General features: G+C 34.7%; 1 protein-coding gene across 1 annotated transcript in view; it reads left to right on the top strand.

The window, feature by feature from the left end:
* Nucleotides 1–3,284: 3,284 nt before the first annotated feature.
* The window catches only part of LOC148939128 (innexin shaking-B-like), a 73,152-nt gene continuing 53,266 nt past the window's right edge, over nt 3,285–23,170 (top strand). The window contains exon 1 of the mRNA XM_089106730.1: nt 3,285–3,423. The gene's annotated coding sequence lies outside the window, so the exon portion shown is untranslated. The remainder of the gene's footprint in view (nt 3,424–23,170) is intronic.

Genomic DNA, 23,170 nt, shown 5'->3' with positions numbered 1-23,170 from the left:
TTTAGTTGATATGTTTGGTTCTTCGAGGGAGCATTTAAATCAACATCATTCTCTAAGATACTTGGTTAACCCCTTCCTGGCTGGGTCGTCATGGAGTTATCTCACGTATATTCTTTATATGCTAATAAGAAGCGATTAAAAAAACTTCTCGAACCTGAACTCAAGTCATTACTAGTCCACAAAGAATGCCTTCTATATGTGTTATTCCTAATTGAGCAGATATCCTGAATACAAATTGATTTTAAACACAAGTAAAAACACAATTAGAACTCCATAATAGAATTTTCTCCCTTTTAATTTACCCTAATTTTGAGTCCTTTCTACTGCTGAGGCTCATAGAGTTATGTAAATATCATCGTCAGAAGGTATGCTAAAAAAAAAGTCCAGCCCTAGTAATTCAATAAGTTTTATGTGCAGGGTCCCCAATTTTTTTTGTGGGGGGGGGGGAGGGGAGTGTAGAATTACCGACAAGATTTGATTGAGCCTCCCATGAATTTTGAAAAATGCCTTTTCTTGGTATTTCCGTTAAGAAAAAAAACACCCCTCCCAGGTTTTGATAAATACTGTTTTCTTATATTTTCGTTAAATTAATTTGAAAATAATTCTTGTCCCCCAGTAAATATTCGTGAATCGGCGGCGTTGGTTAAGTTACACTTTTCCATCAAACCAATATTTGCAGTCAACCTTATTAAAGGAAATATTTCCAATCGATCATTTTTTTTATACCACAATGCATTATATACACATCACATAATTTTTTTCATATACAGAATAGTTGGAATTGGGAGTAACCCTTCACTGCTTGTATGCCTGTTCTTTAATTGTAATCGAAAAGTCCAAAATGTGTTTTTAAAATATGCGTTCTTGTAAAATTAAATAAAAAAAAAAATTCAACTGAAAAAACTTGAAAGCAAGGAGCAATATAAAAAACTTAAAACCAACAAAAAATAATTACGTATATGAAAAAGGCTGCCCCCTCCTCAAGATCTCGGTCTTTATGCTAAAAATTTTTTATAGAATTTTAAAAAAAGCTTTATTATTCTAATTAAATGGCCCTTGTGTTTCAGGAGTCGTTCTTAAAGAATTCGGACACAAAGTCAAATTTTAGCATTAAGAGTATGGTCTTGAGGAGGGGCAACCTTTTTTCCCCTGGAAAATTCCCATGGCAGAAATCCCCCCCCCCCCCCCAAAAAAAAATGTCGGTATACTTCCCGATAACAAATGCTATACGTTAACGATGGGCAAACTTCATGACTTATAGACCTTTTGCCAGGAGCATGCGCTTACCCCAGGTGACCGCAGCAGAAAAAAAACAAACAAATAAACACGCATCCGTGGTATTCTTCTGGCAAAAAATACCAAATTCTACATTTTGCAGATGGGAGCTTGAAACTTCTATATTAGGATTATCAGATACGTTGAATTTGATGGTGTGATTTTCACTCAGATTCTTTGACTTCTAAAGGGTGTTTCCCCCTTTTCGAAAATCAAGCAAATATTCTCAGGCTCATAGCTTTTGATGGGTGACACTAAACTTAATGAATCTTATATTTTTGAAATCAGCATAATAAGCCAAATCTTTTGGTATATCTATTAATATTAAAATTCCGTTTTTAGAGTTTGGGTACTATTGAGCCGTGTCACTGCTTACTTACAGTTCGTTTTCAGCATACCTTCTTTTGAACCGTCACAGCTGTAGCGTCTTGTTTGACATTAGTGACAGGAAAATTAGGGAAAAATTTGAGTTGAGATTTGTTCTGATATTTATTTTTAGCTTTTGATAAATTAAAAGAAATTTATGAAACAATATCAAGCAATCAATTATTGGGCTATATTGGAAGAAAGGTTTCCCGCTTTCTAGGGCTGTAGTGGAAGAAAGGTTAAGGTGACTACACCACGTTCTACGGATGAAGGATGGCAGATTGTCAAAGAATATTGTTTTTGGCCACCCGAATGGGTGAGAAGAGGTCACAAAGAAAGATTTAAAGGAAATTGGGACACTACGTAAGGGTGTAAAGAATGGAGCTTGGAATAGATTAGGGGGAGGAGGAGCGTACGCAGCTCTCTTGGTCTCAGGTGACTTAATACTCCAGTGAGTTGTTGGCAGTAGTGGCAGTCAGGGGCGTATCCCGTTTTTTGGGGGGAGGGAGGACAAAAGGAATTTTTCCGCGGGGGGGGGGTAAAAAAACTTTTAAAAATACATCAAAAATTTGTTTATATTCATTTTTGTTAAGTTTTTACAAGTGGGACAAATATTCCCGAGCCCCCTCACCTACTTGAAATATACAAAAGTGTACATTTTGTATTGTTTGAAAAAAAATTGCCAAAAGAAATTTTCAGTACTTAATCTCTGTAAAATCTTTAAGAAAAAATCGCCCCCCCACCCTCCTGAAAACTCCAAAGAGTATTTTCTCACAAACGGGGACTTTCTTTCTAAGTTGATACTTTTCGCCTCTCTTAAATTATCCAGTTTTATTAGCTGCCCCAAAAGCTGACTTGGTACATATGTATTATAGTGACCCCACTGAAGAAGTTTGATCTGAACTGTCTGCGTAAAACCGGTTTGTTTGCCTGCGTTCGGAGACAATTAGCTTAGGCACAGTGGGATAAACTACCATAAAGGTATATTTTAATTAAATATCTAATATATAGAGTTGGTATTTGGGTTAAATTAGGTATTTAATATAAGGCGTTCTGGGCGGCCTGCTTTCCAAAATTCTTTGTTGTAGTTCCCATAATTTTGTTACTAAAGTATTATTTTACTTTTTAAGGTACTGGTGCATTATGCGGGCATCGCTATATACTGTATCAAAGAAACCAGTCACAAAACCAGTCAAACTGCTATTTTATTAGCAGACAACGGGTGATTTGCTAGATAAATTGATAGCAAAGCCTGGTTTCTCAATATTTAAAAGATTGTTTTTTGGGGTTTAGGAGGGATAAAGGTACCTAGGTTAGGTTATGTATATAATATATGCTATGCTTTACCCCCTCCCCCCTAATGTGCAAATATATAGCAGAAATTTGTTTCTAAACTATTTTATATTCATCCTATTTTATCTTATTTCATTAGCATTAACCAAACTTGACTTCTCCGCGGTGCCCGCATAATACACCAGTACCCTTTTTAAATAGTAGTGCTGTGATATTCCTATTTGTTACTAAAAATTAACAAGAGAAAATACATATATATTATGGAAACCTGTTTTTTTTCCACAATCTGGTTTTTCTTCAGCTACTGTTAATTTTGTTTTGAATTTGTGAGTGGAGACAATGGTTTAAATTGTCACTAAGTGGTTCAAAAACTTGGCTGCATAGGAGAAAGTACAGAGAATAGACAAGCTGACTCCTATTAAGTGCGTGAATGGGCGTATTAAAGATGGACAAGTTTTAGAGAATTTTCATGGAGAATATTTGATAGAGGTATGAGATCTAACATGTTACCAAGTTATTTGATAGAGGTATGCACAGGGCAGCTCAGGAGGGGTGGGGAGGGGGCAGGACCTGCGATGAGATCAGGTACGAGCTTTTTGTGTTTTTTTTATCTTAAATAAATTCATAGGCTATAGTCAGGGCCAGATAAAGGGCGATTGGAACGATTGGACCAAATCGGGCCCCGCGTTTGAAAGGGCCCGCACTGCCATCAAAATGAACAATTGATTTTAGATATTTTGAAATATTCTTAACAATTCCAGCAAGCGTTTCTTCTGGAGAGAGATCATTTTTCAGGTTAAAACCAATAAAAAAACTATCCGATATCAACAATAAATCAGGATAGACTAAATTGCTTAGCAGTTGTGTTCATTGAAAGTGAAGATGAAAGGGAAATTTATTTAAAAACCCCTTTAGAAGAATTTGCAGAACAAAAAATAGAGATATGTAAATTCATGTGGCCATATTCGGTGATGAAAATTCCAAGAGATATTTTCAGCAGTTTCATAATATCTAGGGGACATAAAAGTAAATTAATGTAAGCAGACTATGAATACAAAAACGAAAAAAAGAGGAGAAAAATGTATGTTCAAATTGAACCATCAAATGCGAGAAGATCAAAAGAAAGTCCTGAGAAATGTAAATGTACAAACAAAAATAAAGTTAAAAGAACTATGTAGTTAGAACATTAGCGAAACCGACGATTAGAACAAGTCAAAACGAAATTGAATAACATAGAAATATGTAGTTAAAAGATAAGTGGCAGTGATAATTACGACGAACCAAAAACGAAAATGACCCTGACAGTGAAAATAAAAAAAAACTGTGCTCTTAGAGGACAACGAGAATCAGAACGATAAAAAATGAAAGTGCAGAAGAAAATAAATATTATTTTAGAAGAAATAAAGCATCACAATCAAGCACAGCACGTACAAAAACATAATATCCAATGCCCCCCCACAAGGCTCTATGCTGCTAAATGCATGTCGTCAAAGAGGAAAAAAACATCAAAGAGGAAATGAAAATAATGGGGAGCCGCATTTGAGTTGAGCTTAGTTAAGTTAAAGCTGTATGAGTCTTTTGTTGAGGTCATTCTCAAGACAATTATTTTACCTAGGCCTGAGAGAGGGGGTTGGACAGTCTTCAAAAATTGACTTGCCTGAAAACAAAAGGCTTACACTTGTCACTTAATACTGTGTATTAAGTGGAAATACATGTAAAAAAATTGTTTACTGTAATTGATGCCAAAGGCAAAAATTTTGTGAATTCCATGCATTTTTGGTACTTTGGTAAAAAAATAATAGTCTTACATCCACTGTAGGCAAGTAAATAAAAAAAAACTAATTTCCTGTTTGTCTTTAAAGTCTAAGAATCTGAAATATCTGGAAATGGACACATAAAATGGAGAGTGTAAATAGTTATGTGAGCCAAATACGTATGAATGTGACATTTTAAAATCTTTTGGTATGGAAAATGCTTCTTTTTGTTCTGAAGACTTGTAGCACGTATAAATTCACCTAAATATGTAAACACAAGTAGCAAGCATAAATTCACCTAAAAATAGGTATAAACATATCGTACATCAGTATAATACAAAAGTGCATAGGTGAAAAAATTACTTAACAGATATGGACCTATTCGGCACAATAAGATGTTTCACAGTCAATTCGCCTTTTGGTGATTTTTTGGTGATATATTCTAAGAGAAAATGGTGTTTTTTTACGTTCAGTGGCAACCCTGATCGTGAGTCAGTTTCCTTTTAGAAGAAAGACAGTCAACATTGGAAAAATGTTTTAAAAAAATCCATTATGTTTGTATACATTGGCCAGTTGGATAGCTTATGAGAAATGTACTATTGTTGACGCTTATAATGAAAAGTGTAGATTATGCAATCCATGTAAATTGCATAGAGGATACATAGAGCAAATTAAAGACTGTAACTCCTGTCTTGAAGATGTTTGTGACTCTCATAGTAGATGTATCCAATGCCCCAATCGTCACTATGTTAAATTTGATCAATAGGAAAATATTTACCCTGGCATGATTGCAAAAAAAACTAAACGTAATTTTACTTTATTTTTAAGAGACTTACATTGTTGTGCTTTTAAATTGTTTTGGGGAGAAGAACCTGGTCTACGCTTCAATTGCTGGAATAATAAGAGAGTCTGGTTTTTACAATATCACCGTGAAGATATTGCTTACTATGATTATAAACGTAAAGACTGTTTTTGGCTGCTAAGGAAAGTGCTTCTTCTTACGAGAATATCGTATGTGACATTGCTTCAAATAAGCAAATTAAAACTTTCTAATTTTATAATATGAATCAAAATAGTATTATTGACTTTACGAAGGGATATAATAAAAATAAAGTTGCATTATCTTATAGAAAATGTGACCCTGACTTTGCATTCCAAGATGAATACAAGTTGTATCCTGACGAACTGCCGCACCACTGCGACGAACTTGCGCTACGTACGAGTTTTGTTAATAAACAAATTTACAAACATTTTAAAAATATTTCACTCTTAGGGCACTTAAATTTATGTTATACAGGTAGGAAAGAGTATTTTCTACTAAAAAGTCGTTCAATCGATGACTCACTGTAAGCATATCCACGACATCGAAAAATAAAATATAATAGTGCATGAAAACCCCAGCTTTTGGCTGATAAATCTTGTACTTGTTCCGATTTTGAATGGTAGATTTCCACTTTGCTCAAGAAATTTTTAATATGTGGCGCGTAGAAAGCATACGGTAGGCCAAAAGAATCAACGATTCAATATACTTCGCTGTTTGAAAGATGCATAGAAAATGCCCCGTCTTTGCAGTTGATGAGCTATTATTAACAATAATAATGGTATTGTTGGCACTTTGAATATGGGCAAGGATATCCGAGGGTATGTAATAGGATTTGTATTTGGACATGTAGGGATCCAAATTGAATACATTGATTATTTGATTTGTGTTCATGGTGCCAAATTTGATAGAACACTGCTATCAGGAGGGTAATTTCCAAATAGTTTTCAAATTTATTTAATGAAATTAATGTTACACTCTCCTCAGATGGCTCGGCAAAGGTACACTCTAAACGTACTGTGCCCGTTCGGACAATAGTCATATCTTAAATACCGGACAAATCCAATACAACGATATCATGAGTTTTTACAAACATTTCTTCGGTTATACCATTTTCAAATAGTTGTCTAGAATCACCAGATGACCAAAAAACTATCAAACAAAAAAATCACCACATTTGGCGATAGATCACCAACGGTAGCAACCTGGCTCGCGATCAATAAAATGATTGTCTTCTAGGAGGAGGAGTAATCGATTGATGTCACAAAACCTGTTTGGGTAGAATTTTTTTAATTATTTAAAATAATAAAAACAACAAATTAAACAACAAAATTAAAACAACAACAAAAAAAAACAAATCCTACCCTGTTTGGGTAGGATTTGTTGTCTGGCAAAATGGCCATCTAGGTAGTGGTTAAATTAAAACCATAATATCATTTTGTTTTTTTTTTCAATTAATATGTTAATAAATTGAGTAAATGGCATCTGGACCACGACGTAAAAGTTTCATGCAATAGTCCAAAGACAGGGAATCATTTCCCATAGTATGGTTAAGCATTCTTTGAGAAAGTATTTTCCTTTGAAGAAATAACTCTAGAAAAACCTCATCTAGAATCGAACGTTTTTCCATAGTCAATAGATTCTGTAAGATTTTTTGGTTCTTAAATCCAGTCATTTTTAATCCTGACTTTCTCACTACCGATTATAGATTAAAGAATATTCTTTCTCGCTAGCAAAAACTCACTCCTTTTTTAAGGATTGATACATGGTTCAATGAATGTATCCGTGGGTAAACTATCATTAGTGCTGGTAGCTTTTGAATGGGGCTCGTTTTTAATCAATTCATGTTTAATTTCCTTTTGATAATGTCTCTAGTGCCCATTTTATTTTACTTGCAATTTCTCTGTCCAATACAAAATTATTTTTACATAGGTAACAGTTTCGGCCCCTAGACAAGATATGTTGCATGACGTTGCAGGGGTACACATGTCTTCTTTTACGTTTCGTTGAATGGTAATAGTAGGAGGATGGTAATAAAATTTATCAAGTGGTAATGCGTTGCCAGCAGCAAGAAGGTGGCCTGCGTCATCAACTATAAGTCTTATGTTTGCGTTACTTTTGAACATTAACCTCTCTGTTGATGTTACTCTCGCATATCCACCTATGTAACACTTGAATTTTCTCGGTACTCCAAGAAAATTTAACTCCTTACTATCATGACAACGCACGCATACCTTTCCAATAGTGTTACCATTAGCACTTGTTATATAATTCAAATATTTCTCTTTGTCAGTGTTCATTGCTACAATAACTTTATCATGACTACACGTCTTCTTGGAATAATTCATCTTCACTTTTAAAAGAATGATATGTAGATGTTTATCCTTCCGATGCAGAATAATACTGAAACAAATCATATGATCCAACAAGTCACGCAAGATTACGTCACCCTCAACTCTAATTGCGTAACATGCACCTACATCTCTTAAGAAACATTCCCTATTACATAATGTGCACCTGCATCTATTAGAAAACCTTCCCTATTACGTAAAATACACCTGCTTCTTGCCCTGAGGGGGTCACCGCTAAACGTCTTCGTCATCTTAAACCATTAAAGGAAGAAAGGAGAAGCTGCTGTGGGTCTCTTTAAAAGCATTATTCTATCACTACTTTCATTGTAATTTCAGTTAGTTTCAGTTAGTTTTCATTGTAGTTTTTACTTTTCTTTGAAAAACTTCTTTTGTGGAATTTTTTTAACTAATTTTCCACATAATTCCTTTTTTTATTTATGTTTGTATGTCAGGTTTATCTTTTTCATTTTTCTATGCGTTTTATTTAGGTTTTAATATCATGAATTTTAAAGGATCTTGGGGTCTATTATAACAGGATTTTTTGGGTTCTTTTTTATTACGGTTTTGAATCGTATTGTTTTTTTTTATTATTATTATTATATGATCCGTCTTGCCTACAGCGAGAATTTTTTTGTACGATACAATTAATTCGGGTTTCAGTAAAAGAAAGCCATCAAGTGAAACAGCAGGGACGGGGTTTCATTTTACTATATAAAGCTTGAAAGCTATTTCTGTCCACTTCAGGTCGTTCAAAGTTAGACTTATGAACCTCTACAACCATACCACCAACTCGCTTTTATTTTTTATCTTATATGTTTTTTTCTCACTGCTTTTTTTCTATATCCTGTTTCTTTTCAACAACTCCCATTCATTTGAGCCCTCGATTAAATAAACCCTATTAAACTCAGCCTCTTAACTCAATCCTCGTTTAATTTGATGTCATTGAAACCTTCCCCATTTAGCTCAACCCCAGTTTAACTCAACACCAGTTAAATTTATCCACCCCCCCCCCCCCCTCTTTAACTGAACCCCCATTCAACTCAATCTTCTTGCAATTTAACCCTCATTTAACTCAACCCGCCCTCCATGCAAGTGCTATTCAGCTCAATCCCAGTTCAAAACAACTTTATTGAGCTCCACCCTCCTTAAATCAGTGATAGAAATAGAAAATATAACTCAGCCCGCTTTGTCGGAAGTAATAAAAGTAATAAACTCGAATTAAAAGGTCTTTTCAACGGTAAAATAAATACATGAAAATGAAAAAAGCTCATCCTTTTTGGTTCCGATTCTGCAAAAATAGATACGAAGTAAAGTATCAGATTTGCTAAACGTGTTCAGGTATATGCTATATGACTTATAATGAGGAATTTAATTCTCAAGCATGTCCATATTAATTGTCAGCTCATCACTAGACAACCAGAAACAGGTGAAAACCGCTAGAATATAAATAAATAACACATTTCTGTTTTCCTGCTTAGGAAAAGGCTAGGCCTGCTTCTATTATACTCTGTTCCAGACCCACTACTAGGGTTGGTAGTGCCCAGGGAAATATTAACTACACCACCCTCCCCCCTCTGGAGTCAAATATAAACAAAAAAACAATTCAAAGTGAAAAATTCGGTCCAAGTGGGCAACGCCCTAGCCACGGCACTCCCTCTGCCCAAGTCACGGCTTCCAGGGTAGTCCTGATACCCTCCCCCCTCCGTAACAGCTCTAGCTGTTACTGTTTTTTTCTATTTCTTACAAAAACAAACGTTGTTGTTTTTTAAATGTAAGTTGTTTAAACAGCTGTTTTTCCCCTATTTTTGTAATATTCGAAATTTAGAAAACCTGGTTCACAAAGAAAGCCTTAATAATGCATTTGGTACATTAAGGCTTTGTGGTACATTAAGGGGAAATGAAAACATTTCAAGATTTTCCAAAGCAGGTATTTCAAGACTACGAAGTTTTTTGGACAGTACCATAGTTTCGTCAGTGTTGTGACGTTGAACCACAAAAGTGAATGAGCAAACCTCATTATTTTAATTTAACAACTCCTTTTGTTGTCAAAATTCAAACATTAAGAATCTGTTCATTCGAGACAAAATACACCTTCAAATGAAACTTACACGTTCTTAAGATGTATGGTGCCACATATTATTCCTGATTTTTCACACAATTTTTTTTTTATTTGGTGCCTTTCTACTACCAAAGTTTTATTCTGGCTTATAAAAAAAAATGAATTCCCCATCTGTGCTAAATTTATAAGAGATATAGGGCTATGCAAACTTAGTACTTTAATCTCAAATTTAATTAGTATAAGGTTTAATTTACAAATAGGATAAAACTTTCAATTTTAAATATATTCAGTCAGAAAAGGAGAATATCTTAGGGTCGTAGAATATCCGTAAACAAATTGCTGTTTGTAATTTCAGCCTTATAGTTTTTAAAGGGCCTTATAGTATTATAGTTATATAGTTTTTGGCATAAGGGGAAATGTATTTTTTTAGTTTCGGTCTTATTTGAAGGATATGTTAATTTCTGTTGATCCACTTTTCCAGTCACCCTCGCAAGTGAATTATGGTGTCCCCCAGGAATAAGTTTTAGGGCCTGTGCTATTTTTGATTTATGTAAATGATCTTTATTATGTTGTAAAAAAGCAGAAACTTATTAATTGTTGTAGATTTTGTCATCCTAAGCCTTCCCTTACCCATAGTGGCAACTATAGTTCGCCTTCTTTTGATGTCCTTGTTTGTTTTGCTGATGACAGCACACTTGGCACTTTGGGAAACTGCGAATCCGAGCTTCGATTATATTTGGAAAATTTGCTTGAGAGGGTGATTATGTGGCTTAATGCTTATTATCTTACCCTAATTTTTTCTAAGTCCAGTTTTTTATTATTTTTTTCGCATGTTTCTCAGGTTTATCCCCAGTTATCAGAAATTCACCAGCCAAATGGAATATAATTCATAGATCTAAAGACCGATATGTTCGTTTTGTGGGCATTCTTGTTGATGAAGACCTATCTTTCAAACGTCACATTGATTTTATTAAAATGAAGATATGCAGGTACTCTCGGTATTTTAAGGAATCTTAGACATACCTTTCCTGGATCAATTTTGAAAATCCTTTTTCACTGCTTGATCCAATCTGACGTTTCTTACTGTCCAATTGTGTGAATGTCAACCTTTCCTTCACTATTAAAACCACTTTCTAAGGTTTACAATAAAGCTAGAAACCTTATTCATTGATATGGAAACTAATCGAATATAGGAAACTTATACGAATGATAGGAAACTAATCATTCATTAGTTATACCATTACTTGATCTTGAGTCACTATTAAATAAAAAAAACAAGTTTTTTAAACTGGAAGTAAGGAGCGACATTAAAACTTAAAACAAATAGAAAGTATTTCATATATGAAAGGGGCTGTCCCCTCCTTAACACCTGGCTCTTTAAGCTAAAGTTTTTTATTGTTTTAATAACCAAATTTGTGAGACAGAGTAAAGTAAAATTTTAGCGTAAAGCGCGAGGCGTTGAGGAGGGGACAGTTGCTTTCATATACGGAATAATTTCTGTTCGTTTTAAGTTTTAATGTCGCTCCTTACTTTCAGTTTAAAAAACTTGTTTTTTTTATTTAATGTATGACGGTTTTTTAAATAATGCTGGGAAATCTGTCGCCCCCTTAATAGAAATGTTCCTTCCCTCATGAAAACATCCTCCATGGAAATATCTTACCACGTAACCCCCTCCTCCGACCCCCTCACCCCCCACGAGAAAAAATCACTTGTGAAAACGTCTGTATAATTCCCAATAACCAATACTATATGTAAACCACTGTATATAAATAATAGATTTATATTAACTATACACAGTAATGTAAACAGTGGGCAAATTTAATAACTTGCAGCCCTTCCCCCAGGAACTGTGGGGGATGAAGTCATCCTCAAAGACATATTTATTAGATTTTCGACTCTGCTGAACAAAATGGCTATCCCAAAATTTTGATCAGGTGTTTTCGAGAAAAAACATGAGCCTGGGAAGGGGCCTAGTTGCCCTCAATTTTTTTTCGTCAATTAAAAAGGGCACTAGAGTTTCTAATTTCCTTTCGAAATGACAACATTCTAGGACCACTGGATATATGCCATCACCCTTGGAAAAAAAAACAAAAAAAAACGCGCATCCGTGATCTTTCTTCTGGCAAAAAACACAAAATTCCACATTTTTGAAGATAGGAGCTCGAAAGCTCTACTGTGGGTTTTTTGATACGCTGAATCTGAATGTGTTATTCTCATTAAGATTCTATTAATTTTAGGGGGTGTTTCCCCCTGTTTTCGAAAACAAGGAAAATTGTTTCAGGCTCGTAACTTATAATAGGTAAGACTAAACTTGGTGAAACTTATATATTTGAAATTAGCATGAAAACCCGATTCTTTTGATGTATCTATTGTTATCTAAATTCCAATTTTTAGAGTTTGTTTACTATTTAGACGGGTCACTCCTTACTTACAGTTTGTTACCACGAACTGTTTGATAACCCGCCAATTATTCAGTCTATTGATCCACTTTTGTTAAATAGGTTCACAATCACTATTCCTTTCCACTGAATGGGAATATTTTCAGCTTCCAGAACTCAGTTAACTTCTTGCAGCGACTCGGTATATTGTCTTAGACATCTGGTGTATTTAGATAGCCGGATATGTAGACAGTTGCAAATCCCTATAGCTGTGAAAACCCCTAAAAATTAATGGAATCTTTTAAAGGAGAATTTCGACTTTCTATCGCTCGGTATTTTATAATTTTGCCTAGTAGTTTAGTTACCTAACAATTGAACAACACTGTTTTACCTAATACCCTTAATAACTAGTCTCCAACCCTCTGCTCTACTATTTGAACCAGTTCAGGTGTTCATAGCCTTTTCAAAGTCTTCTTACAAAGTGATCTCAGTTGCTTCTTGTTGTTACATTGTTTTGTATATTCCGCTTCCGTGGTCTTTTAATGGGGAAGCGTTTCTTTATGTTGCTTGGATTTACTTTTCTAATTTTCACCTTAGATAACTTTTTTTGTTACTGTTCAGAGTTTTTACCTTTTACAACGCCAAGGACGCCTTTTACTTTGGTTTACGAAGTCTACTAAAAAAATAAAAAAAAAAAAAATTAAAATGTACTTGGCACTGATGGTGCCAAATGTACTATACAAAAATGTACTGTGCCAATGTATAAAATGTACTGAGGGTTAAAAACAAGTGAAAATTCTTAATATATTGATTGAAAAGACTGGAACAGTCTTATGGTAAGTCACATCTGTAAAATGAAACGTTTGTTGGACCATATAAGTAAGGTTGGGGCAGTAGAATGCCTCGTCTGGATTCTACGAGACATGTAGCAATTTCTATGTTATTCTGGGCCTTGTATATGCCTTTTCAAAGAGATTCAAAGCTCCCTCACATGGCCTTCTGGATTCTACGAGACATATAGCAATTTCTTTTATTCTGGACCTTGTATATGCCTTTTCAAAAGAGATTCAAAGCTCCCTCACATGGCCTCCTGGATTCTGGGAGACATATAGCAATTTCTATGTTATTCTAGACCTTGTATATGCCTTTTCAAAAGAGATTCAGAGCTCCCTCACATGGCCTTCTGGATTCTACGAGACATATAGCAATTTCTATGTTATTCTGGACCTTGTATATGCCTTTTCAAAGAGATTTACGCAATACCGGTCCTATAGGTAATACTCCTACGATGTTGATTAAGGACAAGTTTTTCTGACGTAGATTTCTAGTTCATGATATATATGTCTTTTTTAGTGATAAACCTGTATTATAAAACCAGCGCATCTTGTTTCGCTATTTAATTATTTTTTGTATATATTCAGGTTTCAAATTAGGTTTTTCATCAGTTTTGAATAGTTCATTCAACCTATCAGTACTGGTATTTTTGCGATCATTTACATAGATATGGAATATTCTAAGCAGCTTCTGGTGAGTAAAATTTTCTCATTATTATAATAAAAAGAAATTGTCTCGTCATTAAGTTAAGTAATAATTACCTTCCTTATGTTTTTTTTTCACTATGTTGTTACCTCTTTTAAAAAGCTTCCTTCTTTTAAACATTAAACGGTCCATTTATTTCAATTTTAGTAAATATTCAAAAAAAAGAGAGGCATACTCAATTTGATTTTTGGCTCGTTGTATATGAAAAATTAAAATAGAATTTGCATAATAGTTTCGGCAGATATGAAAGGTTGCCCCCCTCCTCAATATCTTACTCTTTACACTAAAGTTCGAATTTTGTTCAAATCCCAAATGTTGGTCTTCCTTTTTTTTTCTGTGATCTTAAGTATTTCGTAATTTAGGTATATAACTTTTAAAAGCTTTGCATATAATTGTCGACTTTTTTTTGTGTTTCGATACTATGGAATTGAAGATCCTATGCCCCCTGTTAATATTTTGAATAAGTAAGAATTGAACTAGCTAATTAAATTTTGTCATGAAATTTACTTAGCCCTCCTCCCCTCCAACAATACAAAATCTTTAAATATAATGATTATATTCGATAGAAAACGCTAAGTATGCTTTTTTCTATTATGTAAGTCAAAATATATCGCGGGAAGAGGGTTTTAAAATCTCCTTTCCCTCCAAAGCTCAAAATTTTCAAAAATTTTATTTTAAAAGCTTTTTTAAATATTTCGAAAGGTTTAAGACATAGAGCACTATAAACATCAGAATTGACTTTATAGGTCGAATTATATTATGGAGAGATGTTTTTTGAAATCACCCCTCTCTCCTTCCTCTCGCTCCAAACTCAAAATTTTCAAAAATTTTACTTTAAAAGCTTTTTAAATATTTCTAAAGTGCTACAAACATCAGAATAAACTTTAGAGGGCTTATTATTCCATTAATAAATTTTGTCTTTTTTTTTTTTAAGGATGTTGAGCTGGATTCTTTCCCCCCCTCCGAAAAGAGACGAAATAGGATGATATCTCATCATGGCAAGTTGCAAGGCCAACAGTAATCAGGTTTGCTAGTTCTTCGGACCATCCAGGAGTCTCTATGCAACCTAGCAAGAAATTTGAGTCAGCCTTATCTGATCAAGATGGTGGGAACACTCCTCTTCATGCCATGCCAGGGACTTCTGATGTACAAGTGCAGCCAGAAGATGTAAATGTATATATTTTTTTTTCCTTATTTTTCAAAAATAAGACAAATTTTCTCAATCGCATAACTTAAATTTGTTTTTCTAAACTATTATATTTTCTTTCAATAACCAAATTAGCAGTATATAAAAGAAATCCGTTTATCAAATGTCCCATCGAGAAGGGTGAATTTTTAATCCTACAAGTATAAATTGGAATGCTAATCAATCGCTACAAAAGTGAGTTTATCTTCAACAAGATATTAACACGAGAAAAAAGGATTCTTAAAAGTTGTTTTTCGAAAGGAATTTGAGACTGAAAATTCTAGGGTTGATATAATACACAAGTTCTATTTGAATGGTATTGTGAAGTCCTCTACCCTAACTCGAAAGAGCTCCAATTATTCTACTCCAAAGGAAGCTCCCAGACCCCAAAGGTCCCCCTCCCCCTCCTCCCTGTGTGAGCGGTACATGTGCCGCTTTTTTTTTCCCCGTATATCTGATAATTCCAATGCTTTACTACATATCAACTGAATTGTATTTTAACCCGTCAAAAATTATGAGAAAATTAAGAATTTTTGAAGTATAAATTCAAAACATCGCATAAATTGCTTCCACAGCGCATTTCTATCTGACGCTGTTTTCGCAGCACGTTATAGACTAATTGAATATTGGCTAAGGGGTTAGCAACGCAATTTCAACCTGTAAGAATATTTCAGCATGTGTGTTTGTTTGTGTGTCTTTGTGTGTGTGTGTGTTTGTCTTTGTGTTTCTGTATTTGTGTGTTTGTCTGTTTGTTTGTGTGTCTGTGTGTGTATGTGTGTATGCGTGTGTGTGTGTGTGTGCGTGTCTCAGTGTGTTATTAACAAAATTTGCAATTTATTATACATTGTTTGATAAAAAAAAAGAAAAAAAGAAAAGTGTGTTATAATTGTGATAAAACTTTCGTAAGAATTTTTGAAGTATAAATTCAAAACATCACATAAATTGTTTCCGCATCACATTTCTATCTGACGCTGTTTTCGCAGCATGCTATAGACTAATTGAATATAGGCTAAGGGGTTAGCAACGCAATTTCAACCTGTAAGAATATTCCAGCGTGTGTGTGTGTGTGTGTGTGTTTGTGTGTGTGTGTGTGTGTGTGTGTTATTAAAAAAATTTGTAATTTATTATAAATTGTTTTATAAAAGAAAAAAAAAAGAAAAGTGTGTTATAATTGTAATAAAAATTTCATCAAAAAAAAAACTTAATCCATTAATTTTATATTTTCAGGGGGAAGCTGTGAAAATGTCTTCCTTCCCTGGTCCAGGATTTCAAAATATGATGGATAATTGTCCCCTCTTATCGGATGGAGATGTTAGTGAAGGTACATAATTTAGTATCCCCCTAGATTTTCAATTTACAGCTGAAGAAATGGACAGTCTTATGCAAATTGTTGTGCCTAATTCTTCCGGGGACATTTTTAACGACAACTTTAATATTAGTTAATTGGATCCTGTACAAACAGGGGCAGGACATGAAAAGACTGCTATGTCCTCGGAATTACGTGAATTGTATTTGTTAGAATCTGCCCTAAGTCATTTGCAAACATACAGGGTAGAGTTTAGCATTCCCGAGGAAAATGGGGGCATTATTTTAAATGACCCCGTGTAAGTTCTCCATAGCTATATCGACAGAACTCGAGCAAAAATTGAGATTCAGATTCAGAATTTGGAAGGTCGGGGGGAATTAAAGTATCGGTGAATCAAAAAGTCTACTTGCAGAAGGGGACATCCAGGGACATTTTTCATTTTTATTTTTCAGCTGGCAACCAGAATTTTTACCCAGGTCGAAACAAATTCGAGGACAGCTTTTTCAACTGGCTAAATAAACTAATTTCAACTTTGGACACGTTTCAAGGGAGGGTTAGTGATTCCACAATTTTATAAATTGAACACATTGATCTGAATCTCAGTAGATTTAAAAAAAACTTTATTTTAAGGGGAGGACGAGGTAAAAAAAATAAAATGCCACCCAGATTTGTCGGCTACCAAAGGAGTTCAGGGTTTCAGATTTGACATGGGGCTGCAATGTTTTAAGTACGCATTTTTAATGGCAGCCCATAAAACATTATATAATTAGTCAACAATGAAAAATCTCGACAGACTTGCTCGCAACGGTGGAAAAAATTTTCCTAAATTAATTTTTGACTTTTTAGTATTGCTTTTTTTGGTGCCATTGAAATAAATACGATTTTTCTATTAAGCAAAGTAAAATCGGGAAGTGGGGTGGTTGTTCTCCAAGACGAAACTGAATTGTGAGATGGGGGGAAAAAACGAGTAAAAAATGAGTTTTGTATTCAATGCGGACACTGTTGGTGGAAAATGTTAAAAATTGGGTATGGATTATTTACGAACCTCACAAGGATGTAAATTCCTATGTTAATTTTTTTTCCCCGTTACGGCACTAAGTCAACTCCTATCTGAAGGCAAAAAATATAGGGGACGTTTTGTATTGCCCCATGTGCTTTTCCTCATTTACAATTGAAAGAAAATTCTCAGATCACATGGAGCATTGCAAGATTCATGCTAGTAAAAGAATAGAAATTCCGGCAGAAGGCAAAGACGCTTTACAATTTAAAAATTTCCAATATTCCCTTCTACAAGCTGATAAAGTGTGTTTGGATTGTGAAACTGGTTGAGGTATCGGATCCAACAAAGCCAAATATAGTCAAGGAACACGAACTAGTTGCGTGTTCTTATGCGCATGCTCGTCGCGACTGCGACAATAAAATGCAATTGGAAGAGTTTTTTTTACTATGGATGAGGAAGGCAGCATGGAAAAGCTATTGGCATCTTTAATAAAAACAGCAAACAAGCCAGTTTCTGGATTATGTCACACCAATTACCCAATGACATTTTCGGATAAAAAGCAACTGGCATTGGAAAAAGGGACAATTTGCTGGGTGTGTAGGGGTGCCCTTGCCCCAAAAGTCGCGGTCCACGATCACAACCACCTTATTGACCCTAATTTAACGGAGAAAAGTAACTTTCGAGGGTGGGCTCACAATTCATGTCATTTAAAAATTAAACAGCAACTTTTTCTAACTCTTTTTATAAATAATGCTAACTATGATCTGTAGTATGCGCTACCAGCCTTGGTGCATCTTCAAAGAAATAGAACAATAAATGATGCATGGGTGATAGACAGCTTTACCTACAAGATCATGCCTAAGTCAGCAGAAAAATAGCTTCTTTTGAAATTTATGTGGAAATTTCTTGAAGCTGGTATTGAGCATAAGAATAAAATTTGCTTTTTAGATTCCTAGAGTTTTTTCCCTAAATCATTGAGTGAATTCATTCAGGTGTATACGAAAGATGCCGGTAGCAATGCTTTCCCCCTTCTCAAGCAACAAATTTCATATGATTTATATGACTTGTTAACGGTCAAGGGGATATATCCTTAGGTCCATTATTGTTTAATGACCATATTTACTGAAGAAAATATTCTTCTATTTTAGTTATTTTGCGACTGTCTTCCCGATCTGAGGTACACCCCCAATAAATACAGATTTTCTAAGACCTCTTGGTCAGAGAGAAGGTGTAAAAATGTGTTTGACTACTGCAAGATGTATTTGTCGAGTTACGTATTAAATCTGTTATATAGTTTGTGTAAAAACACGGATAAAATCTATGAGGAATTTAATCTTCATTTGCGCTATTATTTTTCTTTACCTTATCCTGTAATGGACTTTTTTCTGAAAATTAGTGGAGAAAAAATTGGGCTACTCACCAACATTGACCGGCCTCTCTTCATAGAAAGATGCATTAGGGGGGGTTTTGTTTTTCACGGGGTCCTTATCTTGGAAACTGATCTAACTGGAGAGAGGACGGGGACAAAATCAGATGTAGTTTTCCTGGATATGAAGTCTTTCTACCCTTTGGCCATCTCCAATTGTGCACGACCGTGCGTCGACTATAAATGGCTCAATGACCCTCAAGCTTCACATTGCCCCAACATTGACAGTTTTGAGAAGAATGATCCAGTTGGATAGTTTTTTGAAATTGATGGCGAGATACCAGACGCGCTACCCGATTTAGTAAAGGATTTTGTTTTCCAATGCATCAATAGACCAATGACTAAGAACTCATTTAGTCCTCACAATAGGTGTTTAGTTTAGGTGTATCGATTGTATTGGACGCTTTCAAAACAAACACTTTTTGCTTACCTTTTTCCGAAAAAAACATAGTTATAAATCAAGTAGCTTTAAAATTGATGTGCAAGAACAGTTTCATCGTCACAAAGGTTCACAAAGCATTCGAGGTTGGGCAAAAACCCTATTTAAAAGCGTTTCGAGACACTTTTGTCAACAAACGTTCTGAAGCACAAACGAAAACTAAAAAAAAACTTTAGAAGCTCATTATGAATTTGGCTTTCGGTGAAACATGTGAGAGTGTCTGCAATAAAAATCGTTGTGGCGTCGTGACTAATCCAGAACAATGTGCTAGAATTATTTCCGATTCAAATTTCACTTCCTTCACAATCATTGATCAGGACATGCTACGTTTGAATAGGAAAAAAAAGACGCATTGTCTTGAATAAAAATATTGCTCCAGGAAGTGCTATCTTGGAGATCAAATAAAAGCTCATGTTGGAATTCTACTTCAATGTAGCTAAGGTGGCTCTACTTGCCCCTTTACAGTAGCCTGAAAAAGGGGCAAGTAGAGGTGTGCTGCGGGGACACGCATTCTCTACTGTTAAAACTAAAAACTTCGAATGCAATCGATGATTATACACATGGTGAAATTATCTGCTCATGGTTGTACTACACCCTTGGGAGTAGTCTTTACCGTGAGATTTTAAAACATGGAGTGCCAACTCTGATTTTTTTTTTTCATTCATAACTGGGAAGTGACTTGATTTTCATTTGCATATCGGTTAGTACGATTTCGTACTTTACGCAAATACGCAATGAGAGAATCAAGAAATGTTGCAAAGGGTTGCCCGTGTACTTTATGGATAAGAATTTTAATATGAAAATTTATAGGAATTTTATTGCTGAAAATGCAATTCCACGAGTGAAATTGTTCGCAATTTTTTGTCTCAACTACAAGAACTTTACTATAAATATAGAAAAAATTGCCTAGAGTGCCATCTCTGAGAAGGTCTATGTTTGTCACGATGGTGTGACCACCCTCCCCCTTGGACACTTGTTAACTTCCGACCAGACCAAATGTGTTATCCAAAGGGAAAGTCTTGGTTTAAATAAATTCCTGTAAATTATTTCCTAAAAACCTTTGGGGGGGGGCCTCGCGGTGGGGGGGGGGGGGGGCCTCGCGGCCCGGGGGGGGGGGCGGCCGCCGCCAGCGCGGGGGGCGCACCGCCACAATATCAAAGTTATCTTTTTTTTGGACTTAGAGCAGATTTTTTTTTGTAAATGTTTCATTCAAGTGCTCTCTAATTTAATGTTGTATTTTTTTTCTCTATAAATAAACAAAAAAAAGTGTTTTTTCTCTCTGTGTGTGCCTATGTAAATGTTGCATTTTTTTTTATTATTATAAATAAATTTAAAAAAGTATTTTTTTTTCATGTTTAATGTGCTTTTTTTTAAGTATTGTTACTTTTTTTTATGTATATAATAAAAGAAAATATGATTCTTTATTCGTCTTGAAGAACAAAGTAGTAGTAAGGAAATTATTTAGTCATTAAACAATTAGGGTCTACAGTTAGTTGTCCAGGTGAACTGTTGAAAGGAACATGCATCAAAATAAAACACCATTCAGATCTGTACTGTATGGGCCCCTCAATATTGGACAAAACAACAATTAATTAAAGATTGTGATAAAATGTCTGAGAAAAAGAAAAAAAAAATATAGTATTGCTACAGTATTTGGCAGGAGTCAAAAGATAAAATAAAAGCAATTGCTGTCGCTATGGGATTGGTGTAGATACAGTTCATACAGGGACTTGATGCTTTCAGCATTATCGAACCACACTCTTGGCTCATCATTGACGATCTGGCTGAATCTATTTAACAATGGTTCCAGCAAATGCTGCATTTTTTCATTGTTCGCTCTCATTATGAACATATTTCCGTTACGCTGGTTCCACATAATCTATTTCATCACAGCAAATGTATGCGAACACTTGCTTTGAACTGCACTTATTATATCATCTACAGAGTTGTTCGTGATTCTCGCTCCCTAATAACTCTGAATTAACAAACCTATCCAGGTGCCCCTAAATTTCTGCTCTCATCATAGAAATAGGCAACTAGTAAACCCCACGGTTATATCTTATAGGATCTGAATCAAAATACACCCGAGGATCTGCGTGTAGTCACAGATATTTTTGACAATGAAATTACAGTATATCTCCCTGTGAACTCTAAAAAGACCTATTAGTCACTATCATGACACTTAAGAGACCACATGGAAATAGGTACTTGTTTTCAGTTCAAAGCAATTCAAAACCTAAGCTTAGAAAAGCAATACTAAAACATGGTATCTACCATTATTTCATTAATCTAATGTTTGAACTTTGTTTGAATTTGACCAACAGTGATGTTCAGTTGCCAGAAGTAGTTAAGTAACAGGCAAAGCAACATCGTTCCATTGTACGTACAGGCACTTCTCAAAAGAAAGAAAATAATTTTAAAAGGAAATGACTTCTTCAGGCAGGCGGTGTCTTTTTCACACTTCGACCATCAATTATTGCTGAACTTGAAAACAGTTATTTCTAGATTGTGAGATCCTATAAATTTACTCCAATAGATCTCACTCTTTGACCCATGGAACGTTTTGATAACAATTTGAGTAAATTTCTCGACAATGAATCTATTGAGGGCGATAAAAACCTGATTTTACTTCAAGATACACTTGGCTGAGTAGAAAAACACTATCGATCGAAGCCCACTGCTGCTCCAAAAAAAGAAAGATCTTCTCAAGAGTCTGCTGCTGCTGCTGTTGTAACACAATTATAGAAGGTGTAATTGTATTCATTTTTTTTTAAATTTATAAATATAAGACCCATATAATATCTTGAAAAACTAACACGACTCCAGAACTATGTTTTGGGAATTGGTCAAATTCAAGTTGAGAGCAAGGGGGATCAGATTCTATCTAAGGATAAGAGCTATAATCTATTCGATTTAATGTATGACATTGTTAAAATTCATAAAGGACTATTATCATTTTACACTCATCTATACAACTTTCTAAATACATTAAACTTCCCCAAAAGTCTTATTGGCAATAGACAAATTCTAAAAAAATTAAATGAACGTGCATCATCATCATCAACAATGACACCATTAAAATATGAACTTGAAGAAGAAGAAGATTTTAAATCAATTTTGGAAAATACTAGCACACCACTGATAGCTAGACAAAAGCGAAGACGTATCAAGTCAACGTCACCATCAGCAGCCAGTATACAAAAGGGTAGCGGACATTACACAACGTGTTTACGTTCAAAATGGCTGAAGTTCTGAAAGGTGTTTATGAAAATATTGGCAAGGCTGGGAGTTTAAGTTCCCCCACCACTCTTTCCAAAGTCACGGCTGTTCACGACAAAAGTGTACAGGACTATCTACAAATTGAACCAAGTTACACTCTGCACAGAAATCATAGACTCCGTGCTAGTCAACATCGAAAAGCTAAAGACTTTTACCCATTGCATATAATGCAAGCAGATCTCCTGACTCTAGATGAGCTTCAAAGACGTCACACTACACCGTACAGGTACATTCTACTTGCAATCAGTGTTTTTAGTCGCTATGCATATGCAATTCCATTGCGATCAAAGAGAGGCGTTGAAGTTGCTCAGCCAATTGAAAGTATTCTCGAAAATTATTCATATAAAAAAATTCAAACGGTTCGTGGTTGGGAATTCATTATTCCTCATTTTGCAAAATCAGTTGAAAAATATAGAATGCTGCTCTATCATAGTCACAGCCGTATAAAGGCCGCATTGGCCGAAAGATAGATCAAAACTATTCGAATTTTAATTTCAAGATATTGCACATTGAAATATGCTTTGACTTTTATTCATGATGTAGATAAAATCATGTTTATTTATAATCAACGACCTCATCAACCATTATCCAACTCTAAGCCAACGGAGGTTTATCATTCGGATCGTAATACACTTGACACTTTTGTTGAACAATATTCCAATGAATCAAATGTCAAGAAGAAGAAATATAAATTCAATG

Source organism: Artemia sp. Qi Xiang Cuo, chromosome 21, assembly GCF_049724085.1.
Source record: "Artemia sp. Qi Xiang Cuo chromosome 21, ASM4972408v1, whole genome shotgun sequence".
In the NCBI taxonomy this organism is placed as follows: domain Eukaryota; kingdom Metazoa; phylum Arthropoda; class Branchiopoda; order Anostraca; family Artemiidae; genus Artemia; species Artemia sp. Qi Xiang Cuo.
This window is presented reverse-complemented; position numbering and strand designations above follow the sequence as displayed.